At 42.4% G+C, this 25,261-nt stretch overlaps 1 protein-coding gene across 11 annotated transcripts in view; it reads left to right on the top strand.

Annotated features, from left to right (window-relative positions):
- Window positions 1-229: 229 nt before the first annotated feature.
- The window catches only part of ZNF536 (zinc finger protein 536), a 327,128-nt gene continuing 302,096 nt past the window's right edge, over window positions 230-25,261 (top strand). For 4 of the 11 annotated variants that reach the window (XR_007379489.1, XM_048958581.1, XM_048958584.1 and 1 more), the window contains exon 1: window positions 10,043-10,202. The gene's annotated coding sequence lies outside the window, so the exon portion shown is untranslated. Of the gene's footprint in view, window positions 318-820; window positions 1,005-1,753; window positions 1,912-3,277; window positions 3,374-10,042; window positions 10,203-25,261 lie in introns of those variants that run through there. The other 7 variants (XM_048958585.1, XM_048958587.1, XM_048958582.1 and 4 more) reach the window with 7 other exon arrangements.

Genomic DNA, 25,261 nt, shown 5'->3' with positions numbered 1-25,261 from the left:
ATAATCATTTGGCACTAGTATTGTTTTAGAATTATCATGATCCCCTAAATAGTGTATGTAAATAAAGTCGGCTCTAATGGAAAGAATCAAAATGCAACGCTGAGGACCTTTATGTGTTTGTATGCATGCGATTGGCAACATAACTGGCTTATTTACATTAAATACGCCACAAGGTTACAGTGCAGATCAACGTCACTTTATCGCTGATTACTTCTCTTAACCGCCGGAGCGGTGACTGATGCTCCGGTCCCCCGTCCGCCCAGCTTTCCCCGGGAGTTTTTTTCGGGAGCCGCAGACTTTGCACACTTTCGGATCAGGTACGGGGGGCGCCTCGGGGAGCCCCCGGGGGGGCGCGGGGCGCGGGCGGAGGCGCGGGGCGCGGGCGCGGGCGCTGCGCGGGGGCTGCGCGGCGCGGGGGCTGCGCGGGCCGGGGGCTGCGGGGCGGCGCGGGCTCCTCGGGGTGTTTACACGGGCTCAAGGTCACGACCAAGCCGCGCCGTGTTAAATGGTTTCTTAGTTGCCAGACAGGGAGAAAAAATGGACGATCGCAGACCATTCTTTGTAGATTATTATATCAAGGGTTCAGCTTTTGGCTCATCAAAGCTAAATGCCGCAAGACCTATCTAGTTGCTGTGAATTATGCCAAGACGACAATGGAGTGCTTTTTTAATGGTACAATGCATTTCACCTACCAGATAGGGGGAGTCCACGCTGAGAGATGGGGATGTCTTGTGATGTTGGGTGATCGGTATCAATGAAGGGGGTGATTCTGAAAAGAGACAGATTAAAATAAAGCGCTCTCTGCCCGGGATGTGCTGGAAGCAGTTGGGAGGGCTACCCGGAGCGGGCGGCCGCGGCAGCCCCGCGCCACACTTTTCCCCCTCCGCACCAGAAAATGATCAAGTCAATCATGTGGACATGCTTCATTATTCATTGAACACAATCTTTTACAACGCTCCGTTTACGTGCGGGAGTTTCTTCTACGCTTTGCTTTAAATTTGAAGGTAAGAAAGACAAAGGTAAAAAGGGGGTTTTGGAGGATCCGGGAGGCTCCCGCGAGCCGGCAAAGAGGCTCCAAAGTCAGTCCGGAGTACGGTTCGCTTTTGTTTTTTTTTTAATTTCTTTTTAATCATCGCAACGGGGCCTGCGTTTTCCACCGCGATTAAAAAAATACGGTATAATTAAATATCCATAGCAGTGACGTTTGCAAGCAGGGCTGTCAGGGGAAAAGCAGAAAATAATGAAAGGAGCGGAGAAGCCATTGAATGGCGCTATAGAACTTAGCCTGAAGAAAACCCGTACGTTTTGCCTCTTTCTCGCTCGTTTCTTTTCGAACCGTTACTTCGCGGAGCGGAGCCGGGCGGGCGGGCGCGGGGAGCCTCGGCCGGGGCTGCCCTCCCCACGGCGAGCCGCACCGCCCCTGCCCTCAACTCGCCCAGAAACTTTGTGTTTTCGACGGCTGCCGCCGAGCAAACTTTGCCGAAGTGACTTTAACCGCGGGCCCCCTTTCCTCCCTCGCTTTCCCCCCTTCCTCCCCCCACCCCCCCCGAAGGATCCCGGCTAATCGCGGTGTAATTTGTAAACTCCCCCCCCAGCCCCCCCGCTCCGCTTTTTTTTTTTCTTTTTTTTCTTTCTTTTTTTTTTTTTTTTTTTAAATCAAAGTTAGCTGATGCATACCATGTGTCAAACTTGTGAGATTCAAGTGCCTAAGAGACCTGCCATTTTGTGCTCTAATCGACCTCTTATGAATAGGAGCCGTGCATAATGCTGCGAGGAGCGTTGTGACATTCAAGTAGGCACTAAATGTCAGGCCGGGTCTCAGCCCGGCGGGGGGAGCGCAGCGCCCGGCGGGGAGCGGGAGGCACCTGCCAGCCCGCGCCGGGCTTTGTCAGCGCCCGGAGAAAGTAACAGGTTAAGGAGGAAACTTAAATGGCACTGCCGGGGGGAGCGGCCCCATCCTCGTCGGCGGCGGGCGCGGGGCTGCGGGTGCGGGGCCGGGAGGCGGGGGCACGGCCGGCGGCGGGATTAGCGGGGGGGTCGGGAGGGGAGGGGGGGGGGGAAGGAGAGGTTCTTTGATGCCGCGTAGGAAAGAATCCAGATTTTAATGCGCCCATCTGTTGCAGTTTTGCAAATAATTAATATATGTGCGTGCGTGTGCGGGAGGGAGAGGGCTGGAGGCAGCGGTGACGCCCGTGAACTTTAAACGCAAAATAGAAGGTCGCGGAGATTTACGCGTCGTTCGGAGGGTCCGCGCTCCCGCCCCGAGGGGCTCCGGCCCAAAAGTTACTCGGGGCGGCCAGGCCGCGGGGCTCGGGGCGGCGGGTGCCGGCGGGGCGGGGAGGAGGGCTCCGGCCGCCGGGGAGAGCTCCGGCCGCCGCCCGCGGGAGCGGGGCATTGTTGGGGCCGGGCCGGAGCCGGCGCCGGCGCGAGGCGGGGACGCGGCGCGTCACATCCCCGTTCGCTCCGGCCGCCGGCGGGGCTCGGTGCGGGGCAGGAGCGGTGCGGGGCGCGGCTGCCGTCCGCCCGGCTGAGCGCTCCGCGGGGCTGCGCTCCCCCCGCCGCCGCCCCCCCGTGCAGTTTAAAATAAATCCAACAGGGGCCGTGTTTGCTGAGCTGATCTGACCGCTTGATACAGATAGCGGCGGCGAGCCTCCCCGCTTATGTGGAAAAAGACTATTTTAAGTGTCATAATTAAGTTTAGAAGCCTTGTTTGGGCTCATTCACTGCTCGAAATAAAAAGGACTGGCTGCTTTTAGAGCCTTTCTGAAGGGGTTGGCGAAGCGCCTCTGCACGTTTACTCGGAGAAGAATGTTTTCTTTTCTAGTTTAATATTAGAAACTATATTTTTACTCGTTTGAACTGGATTTGATTATTCCTGCGGAGGTTTTTTTTTTTTGCTCTCTCCCCCCCTCCACCCCCCCCTCCCCTATCACTCAAATCTTTGTTCATTGTTCATTGACTGGGGAAAGGCTGCTTAAATGTACGGAGAGAGTGGGGAGGCCCCCTCGCTGGTTTGATGTTGAAATAGTAAACCTGAATGAAGAGGGTGGCTGGAAAAGTGGACATTGCAGCTTTAATTAACTTCAAGATGCTTCGGCGAGGACCAGAGCGTAGTAGTGACGTTGCCTCATAAATCTGCCCAGTGCCGTGCGTTGCATTGAACTATTACAGTATCACCGTCATGCTGAATATTCACTACCTATCTGGGAGCAGATTTGCATAATTGGATCTTTTTTTCTTTTTCTTTTTTTTTTTTTTTTTAAAATGAAACTTGTTTGCAAAAAAACAAACAAAACCAAAAAAAAAAACCAAAAGCCCAAGTGAAAACCGCGGCGATCTGCATGATTGTAAGGGGTTCAAACATATCCGAAAAGTAAGTGACCTGCATCAGTACATCAATAGGTTAAGTGCAAATAAGATGAGAAGTGCTTCTGAAAGCTGTACATTCCCTACGTGGTCTCTTGGGTTATTTCTCAATAGCGGGATTTTTTTGTAGCCTCAGGGATTTTAGGTTTTCTGTCTGCTTTCATAACTTTTTCCCTCACAGTCCTCATGCAAGGTGAGGCTTCGTGCGGTGCCTGCGTACCTGCGGTGGGCTTTGGGAAGGAAATAGATGAGCAGTTGGCGATGCGTGGTGTTGGAGCTGTATAATTACACTGCTGTGAAGGGAGATGTGCGTTGCTGTTGTGTTGCTGATCATCGCGCAGATCTTCACGGAATACTTGGGAATATTCAAAGATTGCGTGTGTTCGCGTATGCTGAAAAACTGACTTACTTAACTAAGCTGTTACTTCATAAATCATAGAGGCAAGGAGTTTTTTAATGCGTTTCTCCCCTCCTGTTTCACTGAGGATGAAGATTACTGGAGTAATTAAAAATGCCAGGGATTTTTAGAGTGAATTTGTAGATTATACGTGAAAGCCACCCGCTCCCATCCGAGGAGCTGGCGTGCAGGATCGCAGGTTTGGATCAGGCTCGGAAGTATTTTGCAAGACGAGATTCCGGGCTTTCAGATACTGTGGGGACAAAGTTGTGAGCGGAGGCGGCCGGCGGCTCTGCCCGGAGCAGCGACCCGTGGGGACGCGGAGCGGGAGCAAAGGCTGCGTGCAGCCTGAGCCGTGCCGGCTGCCCCCCGCGCCCAGGGCTGCTTTAGTTATGATGTCATTCTGATAGTGGAGAGCAAATGTCTCCTGATTCTGCCATTAAACGCCTGGCTGATTTGCCTGATAATGATAGCATTGACGTCCTGCTCCTTGACAAATGCAAGCCCTATGAGCCCTATGAATTAACTTTTCTCCCATAGATGAGAGGTAGCTAGCTTTACGACTCGTAAACATAGCAGCACTTCTCTGACAGATTGCTTGGAACCTCATTGCAACAAACCCCTTCCCCAAACCCCGCTCGCGTCAGGCTGCTCGTGCACCCCTGTGCAGTGCGGGCCTGATGCGTGAGCTGCTGAGCTCTCAGCACTTCTACTGACTTGGGATGGAGTTGTGGGGGCCCGGCTGCTGTGATATGGGGGCCCTGTGTTCAGCTTTCCTCTTCTTTTGTTTTATTTTTGAAAGTTGGTCAGCTAAAGAGGGCTCTGTGATTTCTCGTCATTATAAAAATGCTTGTAAATAGCTTGATATGTTTGTCCTGCTCTGTTCTGTTTTTTTCCCTGTCTGCTCTCCTTTTGTAATTAATTGGATGCACTATTAAAATTTTAATCTATTGAACAGAAGAATCATAAATGAGTTGTTTAAAGTTTTCAGAATGTCGTAGGAAGAAAATGTCTCCAGTTGGTAACAAGTGCTTGGAGAATCGGCTGCTGTCTAAGCCCCTGCACTGGAAGGGAATCCTCCTGGTGCAGCTGATCCAGCCTGCAGCTGGGGACACTCTCCCTTTCTGCTCTGTCCTCAGATTTGCTTGTGACTTTGAGTTTGTATCACTGCAGGTAAATGAAATTTAATATGATTTAATTTTTTTTTTTTTTTTTAAGTGCAACCAGCTTAAACTTTGTTTTCATTTGCTGTTTAAACGATGACAATTAACAGCTGCAGATGCAAGGAAGGTTAGTTCCTCTATTACATTTGCAGGGAACGCGTCTAAAATATTTGCATGCTCAAGCTGCCTTTTGCAAATGAGTTCCCGAAGATACAAGTTGCTGAGACAGAAATAGTGTATTAAAACACTTTTAATAATTGACTGCGTCTTTATCAATTGTAGTGAAGAAAAAGGAATTGTTCTATGGGCTTTTTGACTTCTGAACGTATTGGAGCTCTCTGATACTCAGCAAGTTGTCTGGTGCTGTCTTCACTGAAGACTTTTATGTAATGAAGAGGCTGATTGTCATATTTTTGTCCATGCTGGAGGCCAATAACCCAACCCATTCATTATCGGAAGAGAGTAGCCTGGAAGTTGCAACATCAGAACCACTGTTTTGCTTGCAGCAATGGAGTGCTGAGATTGGGAATGGTGATTTTTCAGTACAGAAACCTGGCACATGTGGTTGTTTACCCGCTATGGGAATCATAGGTGGCCAGAGATGTTTGCGTTAGCACAGACATAGAAAATCCAGCAGCCCACTGGAATGGGTTTGTGCTCGTTCCTGGGAAGCACAAGATTCAGCAGGCAAAGGAAAATCTGTAGGAGTCGTTTTGTGTCATGTTTTGGCTTAAAGTTAACTTTGAATTGCACAGGTGTTTGTGGAGTGCTTTGCCTTAATAAATAAATAAATAAAATGCATGGTTTTAGATGAACTTTATAAAAAATTGAAGAGAAAGCCATAAATAGATTTATTTTTACAGTTTGAATAAGGACAGCTACAGCTTTTATTATCTTCTGATTTAGCGTGTTTTGATGGCACTTGTAAGTAAATTTAAATTTTAATCTCTGAATTTCTCTCAGATATGAGTAGATGTGCGTACGCTCTTCGTTACTGCTAAAAGCAGGACTGTACTGAAAAGGCATTTTTGCATTCTCTCATTTACACCTGGCATTTTTTGCCTTATTCTTTACCCTGTCTTCTTTCGGGCATTTTGTACATCTATTTCAGAGGTGCAAGCAGTTTGGGCTCAGGGAAATAGACGAAAGAATAGACTACATCTTATTATTTTTTTTTTTTAAAGAAACACAAATAAAACTTATTTCTGGCAGCTGTAGATGAAAATCCACATTTCTGTAGCGATGACACTCCAGGCACAGATATTCTCTGAACAGTAAAAAAGAATGGGTTACTGGAAGAAAACATGCAAAACCAAAATCATTCTGTAGTGCTTAATTGGATGATCTTAAGGTTATTGTACTAACGCGGGTTCTGGTTTCCAGTTGCGCAGCCAAATACAGCATACAAACTTTTTATGGGTAAGTCACTGATCAGAATCTGACCTTGGATAGAAATGAGAAAATTGTAATGATCTGATGGTGTTTGTTGCTGAACATGAAATAAATGAGTGATGCTGGTCTGCATCTGAGTGGATCACAATAACTGCTGTGACATTTTTGCTCCTGTTGGCAGGTTAAGCAAGGAAGCCAAGCACCGAGCCAGAGATCCGATGTATCTTTTCAGAGGTAGCAGCCATCAGGATGAGCAAAGAGGCATGGGAATAGGGTAGGGATCTGGGTTGCCTCTGCCCAACTGCACCAGTTCTGTGACTGAATGCACTCCCAGGGGGAAGCTGCTTCCAATATTCTGAATTTGGCACCTTTCCCTTATATTTAAATTCGCTCTAATTTTCAGGTGCATCTTACTAGATAACCAGATGCTTCAAAAAAGCAAAAGAATTATAGAGCAGTAATTACAATTAGCCTTGTTGTCTGTTTTTTGAAAATTGCAAGATGGGGCCTTGAAAGTATTTTGAAGTTTTTTAGAGGTCTTAATCTAAACACTCTATGCGAGATTGTTTTTTAAAGAGAAGGGTTCTTTAGGTCAAGCTGGGCTGTATTAAAGACAAACAATTTTGTTAGAATCTATCTTTTAAACACAGATGAAGAAAACAGAACTAAAATAGCCACAGCAGTCTCAGTATCCAATCTTTTCTACATTTTGCATTGCAATATTTGAGAGTCCAATAACCGAAAGGAGAACTAGGTAATTCCTCACAAGTATTTGTCATGCTATGAAAAAAGCAGTGCTGCCCGTCATGGCAGGATGTGAATGGAGAAATCTGCGGGTTGCAGTGCCTGAGAATAATGTTGGTTGCTTAGATAGCACTGCTGTAGCGTGGGGCAAGCAACAGAGCTGGCTGCTTTGACACCGGCTGCTCTGCGAGGCGTTGGTGTCCAGCTGTCCACCTGTGGCATCTCAGACTTCCAAGGGCAGCCAATTCTTGTTGTAAGGATAGAGGTTGGTGGTGTTTCTTTGTGCTCCACAGCTCCGAAGTTCAGGCAGTGGTTATCCAGGTGGGCTTCCCACAGTGCCAGGGGAAGGCTGCTCTGGAGGATGTGGGCCTGGCTCAGTTTTCTGGACAAGAAAAGAGAAGCAAGGGAGAATGAAAACAAGAGTATGAGCTGCCTGCTATGGGCTGCACAGCGATGTGGAAGACCCTGGCACAGGGGAGCTGCCTGTGGCTCCAGCTCAGCCACAGGGCATTTGAGGGAGCCTTTGGCCTCAGGTTGGTCAGAGCACTACAGTACAGAGGGATGAGTGGCAGCGCTGCTCATTCCTTTCCTAATAAGCTGATCTCAGCCTTAATACAAATTTTGTTACAGCTTCTTTATGTTATTTCTTAATGTTATGGCAAACATCATTAAAAACTTTCCATTTTATGCCTTTGGGATATGCTGTTAGTGTCACTGCAGATCTTAGGGACAGGTGGGAGCCATGCTGTACTCATGGATGTTCGGGAGGGGTCCCTACCACGTACCACCATCCACTTGGTCACAGCCACATGCATCACTGCCCCGCAGTCCCAGCCCCTGCTGATCCACGAGTTGCTCCTGGTGCCCATGAGGTATTGCTGTGCTAGGCTGTAGGGCTGCCCTTCCATTTCATTTGTGCAGTGATACCGCAGTTTGTGTTAGTGTTGTTTTATTTCACTCTGGGAAGTTGCTCCCTATAGATCTGTTCAAACACTGTTACCGTCAATCCTGTCATTGGAATATCAACAGCAGGTACAGATAAATACAGATACATCCCTTTCATATGAAATGTAGAAAAGCGTGGATAAATAGGAAACTGAAGCAGAATTACTTCATGCAAAGGATAATAAACACATGGGATAAATTACTAGCAAGGAAAGGATAAATGAGTTCAAGGGAAGCCTAAGCTTGTTTTTTGAGAAAGAGCATGTGAGAGCTGGGTGAAGAAAGCAAGGAGGTGTAAAGTCAGGTTTCTGTTAACGCAGGCTAGCATGGTGGCCTGGTCGCTCATGTCCTAACGTTTGTTTTGATAGTATCACATAGATGGTTACATTTTATTTTCATGTGTGTTTGTTAACATTGACTCTATAGATCTACAAGTGTCTTTTTTCTTATGAGGTGAATAGCAATGTTGAAACTTACTTTCGGTGCCAACTTTTGGTTCTTATATCAGTGTTTTTCAAGGGAGAGATGTGACAGTGAAGTATCTTGCATTGATTGAATGAATTAGGGAGAAATCTTGTCATCTCTTGGGTAGGTCTATAACTGACAGGAGAAGAAGAAACTGTCTTCTACTTTAGGAATAAGGAATTTTTGATAGGTGTTTGTCCTGGCTAAACCACTGCACTGCTGGAACAGTTCTACAAAACAAGCAAGCAAAACCCATGACAATATTTCTCTTTTTTTATTTTTTATTTTTTCCTTTGTTTTGTTTTTTTTTCCATGAGTTTGCATGGACATAACTCTGGGTTTCAGTCTCTGGGATGATGTCTGAGTTTTTTGAACGCTGAGTGTTGACTCAGTATTGAAACTGCAGCTACAGGTAGCTTTTCAATGAACCTTTGTTTCATTGGAATGTACCTTGCATTTTTTATTGAACTGATGGGTCTCTTCACAAAGGAAAATGCATAAAGGTTAGAAAAATTTTCATTGATTCTGGTTTGCTTTCTAGGATCCAATTCTGCACCTCTTTTTTCAGTTGGGGTAGGACTGAGTCTATAGAGAAAACCTCAGTTCCATACCAGGCAAGTTTCACGTGCTTTCTAGTTTCACCACAAATAGAATGTGCAGCTCCATTGGTTATAAGCTTAGTACAAAGCCCAGTGTTGTCAAAAAGCTGGTAAGATCCTGAATAAATTTTTTTTCTAGTTTCATGATTTCAAGTGCAAAAAGAAACCCAACCTTTTAGAGTTTATAAATGCAAAGGTTATGGTCTGTCCAAAATTGAAATGTATAATACAATGACTTTATTTACCTTTTAAAGAGATCTGTTCTTCATTGATTCATTGAGATTTTGCTATAGGAGTGTAATTTCTCCTAAGGCTAATAAAATAACTAGCAGAAGATAACCTAACATCTTTATTAGTACCATAATACCAGCTAAGAAAACTCTCCTGGCCTAAATACTCCCTTCTTCAGAATTTACTATGAAATTTCTTGTAAAACAGCTTAAATATTTAAAAATATCCTTGATTGTTTTAAAGAACAAAAATTTGAACATCTTTTCTTGAATACAGAAATCCAAATCTATGCATATGTGTTTGATCAACGTGCTGTTAGGTAAACGAGCAGTAGGAAATCCACAACCACTTCTGGATTAGAATTTTAGTCTATCAAATGTTTTGGTAGAGTCTTTGTCGTGCTAGGGGCTTTCCAAATATAGAAGTATTGTTTCTGGCCAGAATGAGCTAGAATTTTCTTATTGCAGTTGAAAAATGCCAGTTCATTAGTTTGCAGCAAGATGCTACATCTTCGAAGAATTTCTGAGGTCCACAATTGAATTTCTGCTCAAAATGAAAGAGCTGCATCTCTGCACTTCGTTATGGACTGGTGATTATGAAATGCACCTGGGTTGCTGGAGAGCTGGAGTCAGGTTGCTCCTCCCATATCTGATTTGAATCAGCTCCCTCAAATCAAGTTTCTCACATCCCAGGTGAGTGCTCTGATAACAACTTTGGCTCTCCCAGGGTGGGTCTTTTTAAGTTCCGTCTTCAGGTTATTCTAATTTAAGTAATTGTTTAATGAGTCAGGAGAAGACTGATTCTTAGCTTGAGCACTCAAGCGATCAAGTGATGGGAGAGGCTGGGTCCTGTTTTGTTTGGTTGCAGATTCTTCTTCCTCACATTGCTGAGTATGATACGGTGAGAATGCTGGTATTACTGTTGTTTTACTGTTCTCTTGAAAAGTTGGAAAAGGTTGCTAACTGAATAGGAAGAAAGTCGAAAATGATTCCATGTTTAGCTGTGTGTTTCTCTCAGAGTGCTTTCACTTCTATGATGATAGAAGTTAGTTGGTAGGGGAGCACATCTTGCAAAGAGTTTTTTTCTCAAAAAGGAGTTTTGTTGCTGTTGTTTTATTGTATGGATTGTGTGCGTGAACAAAACGGATCCCTACATCCTTCTGAGATTCAAGCCTCTAACTATAGGAGGCACAGCAGGTGCTGGGTTGGACCCTTCTACTGTAAATACCTTGCACCTTTCTGTACACGTAGATGGGACTTTTCCTACTGCCAGGTGGAGAGAAATGCCCTGTAAATGCCAACAAATGCCTTAGAGAAACTGTTAGAGTTTAGATTTCCTCATAGAGAAATCTGCACGAGATGTTAAAGACTTACGGAACTGGTAGGTTTTTCTGGTGGAATTTCTTAGGAAGGAGCAGAAAAAGTGTCTTTGACTGTAGAAGGGGGATCCATAAAGGGAGGAAACCCTTCTTTCCTTGCAGTCAGAAATAGTAATTTTGATAGCTTCTGTCTCTGTCTTTCATTCTTAACTTCTCTGGCAGCACAACTCTGGCAGATCCCATGCTGAATTGGTTGGTTCCCCTTCTGGCTGCTCTGCAACAGTGGTGGATTGGAGCCAAGGGAATAAATATAGCTCTTCGTTTCAGTAGTAACCCCCTGCCAGACTTCTACACAGAAACCTGGGAGGTCACTGCAGGGAGAGGGAATGGGTGATGCAGAGGTTGGGCAGGCTCGGATCTGGCTTCTCCAGCAGAGAGTATTCCTTTAGTCCCGGGCAAAGGGGAGAGGTGCTGCAGGAACCCACCGTTGTCTTTTTTTCTGTGCGGAGCTGATGGGATCTGTAGATATGGTTGAAAAGCTACCATTGGCTGTGCAGTTTCCATGTGAGTTTATTAAATGTGAACATTTTAATATGTAAAAATAACTTCACCATTTTGTTATTTCCTCTTACGTATTTCACTCCGGTTGGAAAAATGAAATCAATCTAGTCAGCTTTTCATCAGTTTCTCTTTGGCTTCATGCAGTTGCACAGTGCTGCAGTGCTTGGCTAGCAAAAATGTTTACAACGAAAAATTGTTTTCAATGGGATTAAAAAAAGAACCATGGAAACATTTTTATTGGTCTTCAATTTCTGTGCAACTTTAGTTTTTACAGGACCTAAGCTACATCGGTGGCGTTTCTCTGATTTTAAAATTATGCTGCCTTTTTTATATGTGCATGCAGTGTATAGACAGGATACAATCCTATGGCGTGGTACAAAAAATGTGAGCCAGACTGTTTCTTAGGAGTTGGTTCAAAATCTGTGGAAATCCACTAGCACCTCATAGCTGACTTAGAAAGCCTTCAGGTCAGACCCTTACGCAGCCATGTATGTGTAAATGCCTGTTGCAGTTGGGTGAAACCACCTGAGTCATTTAGAACTGATCTGAGTTGCTGTCATCTGGCGATGCTGCAGTGTCTCTTCCTAAAGCTTAGATACATCTGTGGGTATGTCTGCAACCTTTGTTAAGGAAGCACTGCAGCTTTCCAGGGGCCTCTGCTCCTGATAACGGAGTGATCTGACAGCAGCACCCAGAGCTTCTCTCACTGTTCTCAGGCTGTTGTCAGGCTGCCTGACTTCCAAACTATGTTCGGTGCCTTTCAGTTGCCAGCACAAACTCTTCATAGTGGGGAGAAATGGGTACTCGTGGGTTACCTTTGAGAAGTAAAAGCCTTCGTCTTAGGGAGTCATGGATTTCACAACCCCAAGCTTGTAAAACACTTTACCAGTGCTCTATGAAAATTCACTGCTGAGTTCACTAATTGATGACCTAAATGAATGCTTTAATGACCAGATCCATAGCTGTCTATGACTTACATCCTGTTTTTCAGGTGTGGGCTGGATCAGTCAAATTTAACTTGCTTTTAGTTGGAGCCATCATTGCAGAAGCAAAGAGATACTCTTTTATAAATACAATTTCCAAGCCTCTTTCAGATGCCTACTGCTGATGAGCTATTTTACACTCTTATTTCTTACGTAGCAAATACATCTTCTGTAGTGAGTTCCCATTCACCGTTAAGTGAAACAACTTGCATTTGATGAAGCAACTTCTGTTGTGACATTGGCAGAGGTATTATGATCAATGATTTACATTTTTAATAAAACCAGATAGATTTGAAAACTATTTACACATGTAAAGTCTGTAATGTAATACAGTTTTCATTCCTCGCCTCTGTAGAACATCTAAAGTAGATCTGATGCCTCTAACAACCTGGCTAGTGCATATTCTTCAACTGCATGGCATTTGTTCACGTACCTTTTTCAGAAGATATCGATGTTTTTAATCAGACAGGGACTATTTTTCTGCTCATACTTTGCTTTGACGAAATTTTTCTGTTGGGAGATTGAGCTTTTGAAGAAGTGTTTCATATATTTGAGTCAAAGAAAATATTGCCTATTGGAGTGATAGACCCTTTTATGTTACTCCTTTACAAATACAGATTTACAAATACATCCTCAGACAATTCTTATTGTTGCTTGCTCTTCTGACACATAATATATCTTTTACTAATTGTACTTTTATTATTGATTGAAATATATTTATTCTGGAGCAAATGTTTGCTTTTCTTTTTGAAAGGCAGAATCCTCAATTTCTGATTTGTTAATGAAAATACTCTTGATTATTCCAGTTGCTTTTTTTTTTTTTTTTTTTTTTTTAAAGTTTCAGTAGTTGTTTCACCTTTCTCTTAGTTGGTGGTGGTAGAGCTGCCTAAAATAGGAAGAAAACAAAACAAAAACCAAAAAAACAACAGCCAACAGAACAGAAGTTAAAGGAGAAGCGCTGGCTTTCAGCATGCTTCCAGCTCCATGTAGATGTACCGGAGCTAGAGGTTGACTACAAAACATTTTTCTCAGGGTCTCTCTGTGGGTTGCCACAGTGCTAGGGAAACATGTTGTCAGGAGAAACAGGGCTGGCAGATAACATGAGGAGGAGTATCGCACATGCCTTTTCAAGCTGGTTTTGAAGGCAGTTTTTTCTCCTTTCACAATCTTCTCTTATTTGAAATAGGAAATCTTTTTAAAAAGTTAAGGAGGGATGCCTTTTGAACTCTTTCTTTTCTCTGAGCTTGACTTTTTTTGTTTTTTATGTATTTGTTCAGAAAGCATTATGTGAGTAAATGGAATTTAGTATTGGTGAACCACGTCCTCTGCCAGGCTTGGGAGCCATTTGTGTCCTGTTCTGGTTCTTAGGTGTTCCTTGGCCGGCCGCTTACAGAGTGCACAATTTAGTCCCCTTTTAGTTACTTCCATTTAGGATTTGCCCCCTGTTGTGATCATTATTTAGTACTAGGACAGCTTTTTTATGTTGAGTAGGGATCATTTATTTCTATAGAAATAAGAGGACTTAACAGCAGTGCACAATCAATATGCAAAATCCTACGAAGATAATCTGTATTTAAATGTGAACAACATTAATTCTAAACAATCTTCAGCCCTTATTTAGTTTAATCATCGCTGGACATCTAGGTGACGAAGGCTCTTCTAACTTGTTAATTTATTATCAGCAGTATTGCTGACACTTAAACCCTTCGATTAGGTATCCCAGTTACCTATTATTCTATTAGGGCTTGCTGCTCTATGGTTGAAGTCCATCATGAAACTCCTCTTGCCAAGGCGCGGATGCCCAATCCTTCTATAAGCATGTGCATGTGGGGTTTGACAAGTGCACAAAGTAAATGTGAATAGGAGTTACTGAACAGTACATTTTGTAGTACGTTTGCATGTGTTATAACTCAATTATAAGAAGATATCTATAGAAAGAACAAATTGCTTATGTTTGACAAACTGATCTGATAGGAACCAGGAAACTTCAAAATAGTCTCATCTTTTTGTTGTTGTTTTTTTTTTTTCCCCCTCGGGTTTGTGTTTAAATTTATAAGGAAGGTGTTTTTAAGAAAAGTTTCTGTAGCTTTCAGGAGTTATTTAGTGCTTGTGTGGAAGATCGTATGTTCCTTCAGCTCTGAATAGCTTGTGGTTCTTAATGTTTGTTTCACAAGTCCTGATATCAGATATTATAAGTGTTGCATTCACAGATGTAAAGAATGCCAGTTACAGCTGTCTAGTGAAACCTACTGCTACAGTGCTGTGACTCCACCTGTACGCTGTGCTACTTGAGTTCATCTTATAAAGAGCATTTATGCAGTAACATCTGAATTAGCATGGAATCGGTGGTGTTGAAACGCATGTTTAGTAGTTTTGCTTAGATTGGCTGCCGGGTGTTACAGCACGTGCTTAGGTCTGTGCTGAAATGTCCTCTGAAGTAAGGAAAAGTCAAAGCAGTGGAATACTCTGAAATTTGGGTCATAGTTGTTAGTTCAAGAGTTGAAATTTACGTTGCTGGATGTGGGTGTTATGGTGTTTTGAAAACCTTCAAAGAACAATATTATCACTTTTTAAATCTCTGTTGCTCCCATCAACAATCCATATGATTTCAAGAGTTGCATGTGGCCTTGTAAGTGTTTCTTAAATTTGCTGGAGGAGTAGGTTTTTAAAAGTGTGGTTCAAAGGAATAATTCTTTAGAGTCCTTGTGGTATTGAATTACATTCAAAAAAAAAAAAAAGTGTTCAATATAAACAAGTAAAGCATTCACACAAACATTAATTAAGCTCATGTCACAGATCCTTGCTTTCTGTGAAGAGTGAGAGAGCTCTTCTCCTTTGCTTTTTCTTTTCCCTTAGACTTTCCTGGTACCCTTACACTACTCCTTTCCATAGCAAAACTGCTCCAGACACCCAGAGTGACTGGGCTGGTCCTATCATCCACAACCCACTGTGGCTGCAGAGCTAACAGAGATGGGCTTCTGAAGCCCTTCCTGAGAAGATAACATGGCTGCAGGACAAGGAAGTGTGGAAGGCAGAATAATTCCAAGGAGCTTTGTGGCACCACACCAAGGCAATGAGTGTGGCAGTGCATGCAGCTATTGGCCAGGGTTGGAACACAGCACAGAGGAAGCTGGCACTGGGAGGTCTGGCTTGTGAGCCCTGCAGGGGAAGGGAAGGTGGGAAAGGCATGGCAGAAGAATCTTTTACTGCATCCTGGGAGAACGCTGGTAGGTGTGCACTCGGAGTGATCCGCAGTTATAAAATAGCTCTTACGCTCTCACGCGTTGTTCTGAACTAATATTTGCTGTTTTAATTCTCTTTGCAGACCTTGATATCAAAGTCACCACGCTTTCTTGTTGGAACTCTCAGTAAAATAAGAGGTCTATACCAAATATTGGAAAATTAGTCTTAACAGAATGAAAAACGAACTTGCTGAATGTCCTCACTAATGACATAAACAAGGTGCCATGTCATTCTGCCCACCCTCTTTCATCCAAAACCAGATTATGTTCTTCATCTCTCTAATGGCGCTATTAGCAAAATCACATTGGAAGCCAGGACCTTATTTGTGATGCCGCTACTCCCTTGGGGCGGATATTGAAGCACAGGCACAGTATAAAACTTCAGAAAGAAGGCAAATATCAGCTACTTTTAGCCCAGGATTAGCAGTTAAGACTCCTGAGTGTCATCTGAACATTGATTATTTGTCAGATAATGCAATTACATTTAATGGAGGGCACTGCTCAGGAGTTACACAGTTTAACTAGCACTTTAGTTTTTTATGCACTATACCATGTTCACAGTCGCAGTGGAGGCATGAGTGATGTTTGACACTCGGTTGCAGTAATACTTTTCCAAAGCAGTTGCATATCACAGCACTGACAAACCCCATAAAATGCCTGTTCTGCACTCTTTGCTGCTGAGTCTTGTTTACACTCTCGCTGAGGGGTGGAAGCTGCAGAAGAGTGGTGCTGGAGGACGGTATCACACGTTGTGTGCCTGTCAGTGAGCTGACACTCTTGCTATTGACTGTGACATGTCACTTACATGAAACCATGCAGTGCTACTGCGGCTTGGGGCACAGCATAGGTTATGCAGCAAATTGTAGTCGATTTTCATCTGTGTGTCAGACCAGCCAAGTGAAGCTAGACTCTGAGCCCCCAGTTTTCAGGCTTTCCATTTGCCCATGAAAAGGAAGGAAGAAAAGAAAGATGTGCTTGGGATGGTTTAATGTGAGTGAGAAGAATCCTATATCTGTCCTCATGTGAACCCTAATAGTAACAAGGAGGACTAGACTGTCTCCTCATTGGAGTGTGTGAGGAGTGATTAATAAAACTCACGTCTCTGTTTTCCCTCTTGGCTTTATAGTCTAACAAGAAGTCTTGGCTCCAGTCAGACATGGGGAATTTTACCACTGAGTTTATTAGAATTAAGATTTCATCTTCAAGAGCAGCTGAGCGGTTGTCATCTTTGGTCCTGTGTGGACCATGTGCTGATTCATGATGCTCATGGATATGGCAGCAGTCATTCTGGGCATCTTGTTTGGAAAAATCCCTGTACTCAAAAATGGACAAGGCTGTAGGACTGATGGGCTTCTTCCTTCAGTGGCACAGTCTGGATTTTTGTAGGGTCCCTCATGTTGTGTCACAGTAGGCTGAAGAGTTCCCAACTGTTCTCTGTAGGAGCCAGAGAGACCATATCCTAAAGGCTCTGATATCACAGTGATAACGTAAATGCTGTTTTAAACAGATGCAAATTTGATTAAGTTTCTGAACTGGTTTTATTTGTGACAAAGCAGAATTTGGTTCAGGCTTATTTTAGATACTGAGTATTAAAGGCATAGCCTTGGCTTCACTGATACTGAAGTTCTCCAGGATGCATCTGCACATTTCATCCTGGTATAGGGTATTCTGAGACTGTGACTCTGTTTCCATTACCCAGGATTAAAGTTATCCCAGAACAGCTACCTTAAGTCTGGAATTTAAGCGTTCTCTGTACTTTTTCTTTGTTTGAGGGGAAAAAAGAAAAAAAAGGCAAACCCCCCTTTCCCCCCCCCCCCCCCCCCACACACACACACAAAAGAAAAAAAACAACTAGCATGAAAGCCCAGTGGAACCTCAGTTATGGCTGAGCTTCCAATACTGTCTGAAGAGATACTCAGAAATGTTCAGTGTGCTCCAGTTGAAAAATGGGTTTCATTCTGAGCAATGGATAATAATTTCCTGGTTCCTTTGGCTGTTTTTGATTGTGCAACCAGAAGGAATGGATTTGTGCAGAAACCAAAAGGGAGAAATGGAAGTCCTAGCACGGTTCTTTCCAGCACGCTTCTTGAATTCTAGGTTTCTTCCTTGTCTTATCTGTAAGACTGGGAGAAATGTTTCCCTCCAAATGAGAAATGAAACAGCACAAATAAATAAATGCCCAAATACAGTTAGTAGACTTTATGTGTTTAAGTCATCAGCTGGAGAATTTTGGTAATTGCTTGTTCAGTTCTGAAATCCTAAGAAGGATGTCCAGCAGCGGCAAAATGTGTGGATGAATGTTGCTCTGGTGCACGTGGATAATTCATGTTTTCGTAGGACTCTGTAGTCAGCATGGGAATAATCTCAGACTTGGCTGATGAAAGTGGCTGCACCTGGTTTAGATTCTGCTAGAAGCCGTAGCCTGCTAAAGGTGTTTGTGCCTGGGTGCTCTCTGCTTTATAAATGTCAGCCCTTTCTTCTGCCCTTAGGCTTAGTTCTGGTGCAGAGCTGGAAACTGGAGGTTGTGGTGGTTTTGGCAAAAGTTGGATGTGTGTAAATGTGGGTATCTGCTCCCGAGTGCAAGCTTATTTGGTTATTTGAAATTGTCTTTGAATCTGTTCGTTGAATCGGTGCCTCGTACTTCGTAAGCTATAGTTGAAGTTCTGCATATGTTTTGTAGATAACAATATGGTTTTACATTTTCACTTTTAATCTCTGCTTGCACTCATCTGTTAGCTACCATAATGATAGATAAATTGAACGTTGATTCCATGAGAAAAGTTGTCCTTCTAAAATCGCATATTTCATCAGTGCAACCTGGTGGAGCACCACGCACGTCGTACAAATGAAAATGTGCTTTCCTCAGCTGTCAGTGCAGTATGCTGAAAAATGAGCATATGAAGGCAATTTGAGTGTTGAACCTTCTTTAATTCAACACATCATTTGGTTTGAAAATAGTTAAGTAAATTGTATTAAATAATTGTAAACATTCCAAATAGTCATCCAAAACAAATCGTCTTTTTGCATAATTGTAACTTAGGAACAAAATATTAAAATATAAACCAGGGAAGAGAGTAAAACAAAAAATTGGTAAACAATGACAGTACACGTAAAGTTGCTTAAATACTTACGCTTAGTAGAGTTTTGACAAAATTTTTGTGGTTGCTTAAGGTACCATATAAAACTTCAGAACAGCGAAGGTTAAAAATACTCAATATATCCTGCGTCTATGTCCTTGTGAACGTTTATTTTCTGGAATGTGAAAGCTGTATGCGGTATGACTTCAGCAGCGCGAAAAGCTTTTCATTCTATAAAGTGCCTAGAAGTTTGTTATGCGATCAGCTATATAAATAGACTTATTGTTTAGAAAGTGTCTGAAATGAAGTCTGTCCTTTAGCTGTTTCTTTCTCTCATTAAATTTTTAAAGATGCATGTTTCAAAACTAAACAGACCAATTCCAAAGGGGTCTAATTTTCTTGTTTCTCCCAAGATGTACAGTATGTTCTAACAATTTAGACTCCAGTTAGGCTAGTGGGGAGTCTTTCATTAGAAAGCACATACCAGTAAAGCATGTATTTTTTCTTAAGAAACAGTGAATGATATAATAATTGTGAAAGACATCTACGGTGTAACGACAGTTATGTGTTTTTCGAAGGAGAATGCAAACAATAGGTAGAAGAAAGTAAAATCAATAAAAGGACATTGTATGAATATATCTGGTCCATTAGTTACAGGGAAATCTATTCTGTTCAATCTGAAATCTCATTCAGCTTATGATGTGGATAAATAAAAATGTTAGGTCCCAGTTATGTAGTCCTTTCTCCTTTTGAGCTTAATGGCAACTTTGGATGAAATGGGACATTGGGATTAAAGCCCAAATTAATCATTGTGCAGCTCGATTTTCATCACCCTTGGTTCCAGGTAGAGTATTTCCACCAGGCAAAATCACTGAAGGCTGTTTTCCTTGTTATTCTCAGCTGTGAAATGGCAGTGCATATGCGACTGTTGAGGTTTGCACCTGGGAAGGCGTGCCAGAAGTTTCTTTAATGCCACTTCTCCCTTTCTCTTGTTAGAAATGTTGCTTAGTTTGGGCAAAAAAATTGGGAGTTTGAATGTCTGTGGTTCCCCAAGCCCCACATTTGAAGGGACGACTGCTTTCCACAATAGAATTTCTGATCCCCGTGTGCCAATTGTTGGCTGATTAAGGTCAATGATAGCACTTATTCAGTACTTTTATTGACTTGGATCATGTGATAGAAGTGATTGATTTAAGCACAGGATTGCTAATTTTCTATTGTAGGACTTTCTTGTATGCAGCCAGATTTTACGTTACCAGGAGTTATTTATACTGCATTTAAAAGCAGTTCATTTTTTCCTTTACAGGTAGTGCTGCCTTTGCGTACATTCAAATTACATATTTCTCTTGTTGAAAGTGTTTTTGCCAATGTCAGATATACTCTTTGTTTCCAGAGATCTTTGGATAGGCTGAGATTTCAAATAGTGGATAATAACGTGCAGTGTGTATTATTGATGTTGTCTTAATTGTCTTATTGACAACTCACTTGCACTTGAGGAGGCATGCTAATATCAGGCGTTTTATGAGATTGCATATATTTTCATGACTGGAAGCCATAGCTACAAAATGATTTAAAAAGCGCACAGCTATTACTCATTAAAATGTGGAATTTTATAAACGCACTTTTGAGTCTACATTCTGCATCATCACTCTTTGGTTTTGTTAATCCTGTCTCCGCACTCTTAATTTTCCTTCACTCGTCCATAATTAAACAATGCATCGATATGAGGAGTAGAATTGGCTCCAAAGCAAAGTGCTGTGCATCGCCACTACTACCTAGGAAGGAGAAAAATAAAAGAAAAGCTCATAGCAATATGAAATCATGAGTCTGGAAGATATCAAGATGCTCACACAGAGGGAAATGTAAGCAGTGGAAGGAGGAGGTGTAGAAGAGAACATCCACTGCGTGCAACTTAAAATGGTAAATGAGTTATGAATATACTAATGGTGATACTCATTTCTTGTTTCCGATGAAGTAGGTTCGTTGAGATGTCAGAGTAGTTTAGTTACTGTTGGTCTCTTCTAAAGACCTGTGAATTAACTTGTGACATTGTTAAAATTTAAAATCAATAAAAATAGAACTACAGTATGTATCAGCATGAGCTGACAGATGTAGACAAGTATTAAGGAAAATCTCTTGCTGAGAATGATTGTAGCCTGAAGTATTCTATATATGAATGATCCAAACATATTTTAGAATTCTCCTTCAGAAAATCTCTAGTTTGGACATATGGTCCTGTTCACATGTCTGTCGAGGTGAAAGGACATTAGTTCTGTCTCTCACAAGGACTCCATCAGGGACTGTTCGTTTCCAGTGCTATTTTAAATGTGTCATCGCTGTGCACTACACAAAGGCAGAATTTTACATAAACTCTGTACGTTGTTTCCACCCCTTGTATTCCTGCTGATGTTGCTGTGGTGGATTTGCTTATGGATGTTCATAGGAAGCCAGTGTTCTTCAGGTTGACTTTCTCATCCTCCTAGTGTAATGACCTGTTTGATATCTTAGAGAGACATGAGTTTCTACCTTGGAGATGAATAACCCAGTTCTGTTCACCGATACCTTGCAATTTTCCTACTGATTTCTTTTGGAGGTAATGAAGTGATTGTAAAGAACCATAAATTCATTCTGCAAAATACTTTTTAAAAATTGGCAATTATTCGTATCTGTCTTCCAGCTCACTTCAGCCTGTTTTGCATTGCTTTTGCAATTAAGCTTTATCGTGCATCTTCTTGAGGCCAAAGAGCTTATAATTCTCTTTTCTCAATGGACTTATCTGATCAGGTGTTGTGTTAAGGATCTTAGTGGCCTTCTCAAATTCTGCTACATTTAAATCATATCTATTTCACCTTAATAAATAAAGATCAGACTCCTGCTAGTTCTGTAAGGGGGCGAAAGTAGAAATTTTTATCATACATAAACAAAAACATAATATAAAGTTGATTTTATGCAGCAGAGTATTGTTTTAGATAAATTATCAAGATACGGGGGCAAATTCTGTCTGGCATAATTTCCCACAGCTCCCAGGACTCTGATGCCATCTGGCTCTAAAGTACCTTAATTCAAAGCTTTTGGCATTGATCTCTAAGTTCTGGGACCATGTTTTTTAATATTAATAATTAAAAAAGGAAAAAAAAAAAAAAAAAAGTAAAAAGAAGTTCCTTGGGGGCTAGGAGGGTGGCTAGGGTGTCCTATAAACCCTGATTGCATTTCTGGGCCCAGAGCATCCACAGAAGGACTCTCCAACAAGCAGAGGTGTTGAATAGCTCAGCAGTGACCTCTGTGTACTACTATCCCACATTGTGAGTATGCACATTGGCCATATCTAAAGATCTTGTGCTTGATTTCTAAAATAGATCAAGTAGTGTATGCCTGGAGCAAAATGTGTCCATCTGTGAAATGTGAGCTTGAATGACCATAATATCAGGAAAAAATGGATGACACCTGAAAATTAAACTTGTTGATTAAGCACTGGACAGAGCTTAGTTCCTGATTCTTTTACTGACTTTCAGTGTGACCTTGGGCAGTGCATTAGAAGGTGATTTTTACAGGTACTGAACACCTCTTGCCTCTAATGACTCCTGTGGGTGCACTGGGGGCAATTATCATCTCAGAAGATGAGACAGTGCTTCAGTGTCTGCTGAGTGGATAAAAGGATTTTTACTCTGTTGTAAAATGTTATTCTACTGAATGAAAAGTATATAAATATGTCTTTATTTTAGTTATTTGCTTAGAAAAATTGTAGGGGTCACGGTGTGGCCAAATCGGTGCAGGTGGGGGAATGCTTTGCCGTATGTTTGCAGGGTGGTAGCTTCGGTGGGAAGGAAGGAGGTGCCCTTGCACCAGGCCAGCTGCCCATCTCATCTTTCTGCTGTCAGAGGCTGGCTGCACAAAGGACTGGACAGGAAGAAGGAGACAGGAGCAGGAAACAATGTTTTAAAAGATGTGGGCATGCCAAGGCTTTCTGTTTTGTCAAAAGATTCAAAAGAAGCCTAAGGTGTTGTTAACTTTTTGGGATGTTACTGAACAGATGATTTCAGAGAGCAATCTACTCCATTTTCTGCACTCACTGGCCATTTCCAAATTGGTTGTTGTAGGTGGTTGTTCACCTCGCGTCCCTCCGCTGTTCAACAATATGTTCCTGTGTTGATGCATGCGGTGTTTTTGCCCTCATGCTCTGGTTAGGCCTAAGCAGGGATTCCCCTTGTTTTCTCCTCGCCTCAGCTGTTGGCTTTGGGCAGAGTGGTTCAGCTGCAGACAACTCTGTGACCAGAGCAGATTCTTGTCTTGAAACCTTAGGAGATAGTTTCAGTTTCACCCTTGTAGCTCACAGAACCTGTTGCAGCAGTTTCTTCTTTGTTACGCTCCCCCAGAGTTTTGCAAAATTGATTCTGCACTTGAGAATTTTGCTCTCGAAAATACTTGATTTAATGTCCTGATTGTAAAGAAGCTGTCAGCAAGTAGATGGACCTAAGCCCTTAGAGTAGGCTTCACTCTTTGTATGTGTACATTAGCAATGGAAGATGACTTTTGCATCTCTATAGAGATATACTTGAGGTTACGCTCATGATGCAAGACTTAACAGCTGAAGCATTTCACCAGGGAGAAAAGAGGTTGGTGTTGAACTTCTTTAATGGCTTTTTCTTATATAGACTTAAAAACTCTCCATTCCAACAGGTACAAAACTGCATTGTATCTTCAGACACCAGGGTCAGGTTGAGCGGTCTTCGTTGCTTTACTTTTTAAGAGAACTCTGGCTTCCCATCAACCAGTATTTGATTTATGAACAGTTGCTGCAGGTAAAGAGGCAGTCATGTTGTTGTCTGAGTGAGGCTGAAAGATATCAGTTAGAGACAGTCACTGAAGGAATGGAGTCACGGAGGCAATGGGATAGAAGCTATTAAACATGATTTTTCTTCCAGTAGTGGATTTTGGTGGTTCTCTGTGTGGCTGTTTTTGGTGTAAGAGTCTGCAAGAGTCAGTAATGTTGTCTAAAGCCTGTGGCCTATTGGCAAAAAAAAAAACTCGCGTGCAATATTCCTTGTGCTAAGAAATGATGGGGAAGGTAATAGTCACTAATACCTGCCAGAACCGGTGGAGCATGACAATGTAGTTTCATCACCTTCTGTTTGTGAATTGTTAGCTTGGTTGACATGGATAAGAGAACAAGCACCCTCCAGCACGGATACCTTTAGTGTCTAAACCTTAAGTGAAATGCTAAATGCTCTAGTTAGAGCTATTATGTTTGTCTCCTAGTAGCCACTGAACAGGGGGTTAAACTTGTGTACATCTAGTACATCTTGGGGTGAGACCCTGTTTGCCCATTTAAAACTGTTTGTTGGTTTGTGTTGCAGAAGGAGCGTAAAGAAGGAACTTGAAGTATAGGCCTGTTTGAGGTAACTTGGAACTACATGCTTGTATTCATCTGGGGGCAAGAGATGTTTTAAGTGCTCCCTTTTTTATCTTGTTTATCCACACATACTCCTTCTGGATGACACTTACTTCTCCAAAACATGACTTCTGGGCTTGTAGTTTCTGAAGATATGATTGTGCTGAAGGAAGAGACTCTCCTTTTCCAAACTGACCTGATGTGCAAGGTTCCCTTAGCATCCACAAAATCTTCAGCAGTCCTCAGAGCCGGGCACCCACAGGGTCAGACCATTATGTGACATATGGCTGTTACTATATTTAAATATATTCAGAAGAGTGTTGACATAAACAGTACTTAATTCTCTGGTAGTATCTTTTATTGCTATCTAAAGGAAAAGTCTGGAACCAAATTCTCAAATCAGGTGGACTGACACAGTGGGGAAACAAGGATTTTGGTCCAGGAGCTGCACTTGCATCACTTGATGGTTGAGAGAGCTGATTGACTGGCTGATTAAAAGATAGCTTATCTCTGCAGCTCGTGCTGCCTTCTGGGTGTTTGGTAGAGCTCCAGAGAGCTTACTTCATCCCCACAAGGGGATCCAGGCTGAAAGCTGAGGAAAGTGGAGAATTTGAGTATGGAGAAGTTGCAGTGGTTAGAAAGATGACAAGTTTCTGTGTAGGGATGGGGAATTAGAATGCATGGTGCTGTGGGGTTGAAGTGTTTGGTTGGTGCAAAGGTTTTAGGTTCAGCCTCCTTTTTGAGCCATTGAAGTTAACCACTCTGTTGAACATTCATGCTGTAATTAAAGGTGTCAGACTGTGACCTTTAGTATTCTGAGAAAAAGAAAAATTGTTACCTTAAGGAATTTCCCATACTTTGAACCAGAACAGAATTCACAGCTACATTCTGGAATTATCTTGGTCCTTAGAGATGGAGAATCTTCTCAAAATTTACTGCTCTGGGAAGCTGCTGCTCTAACAGCTTTAGTGGTTGTTTCTAAGGTTAGACAAATTGGTGACCTTTTGGAGAGCATCGTGTTATCAAACAGACCAATCGACTCTTCAGCAAACGCGTAAGATTCATCTTCACTTGATTGTCTATGCGTGGAATTAAATTGAATGGCTCCCTAATACATAGATTTCGCTTTGCATTTGCCAAAGAAGACATTTATTTGGTGTGTCTGATTCCTGGAAAAATCACCTTCTGAGGCATAGGATTTGATTTCCTGAGTGTGGCTATTGTTGTGTGTTGTAATGAAAAGTACTTGGTCCTTCTGAGGATCAAAATGTGGCTCATTCAAAATTAGCCTTCACAATTTTGAGCATTTGGGTATGAATGGTAAAAGTGTCAAAATTAAGACTACCCAAATTAGAAAACTGTGCTCAGCGTTAAAACTCATACACATGT

The sequence above is a fragment of the Lagopus muta genome, chromosome 12, assembly GCF_023343835.1.
Source record: "Lagopus muta isolate bLagMut1 chromosome 12, bLagMut1 primary, whole genome shotgun sequence".
Classification (NCBI taxonomy): domain Eukaryota; kingdom Metazoa; phylum Chordata; class Aves; order Galliformes; family Phasianidae; genus Lagopus; species Lagopus muta.
This window is presented reverse-complemented; position numbering and strand designations above follow the sequence as displayed.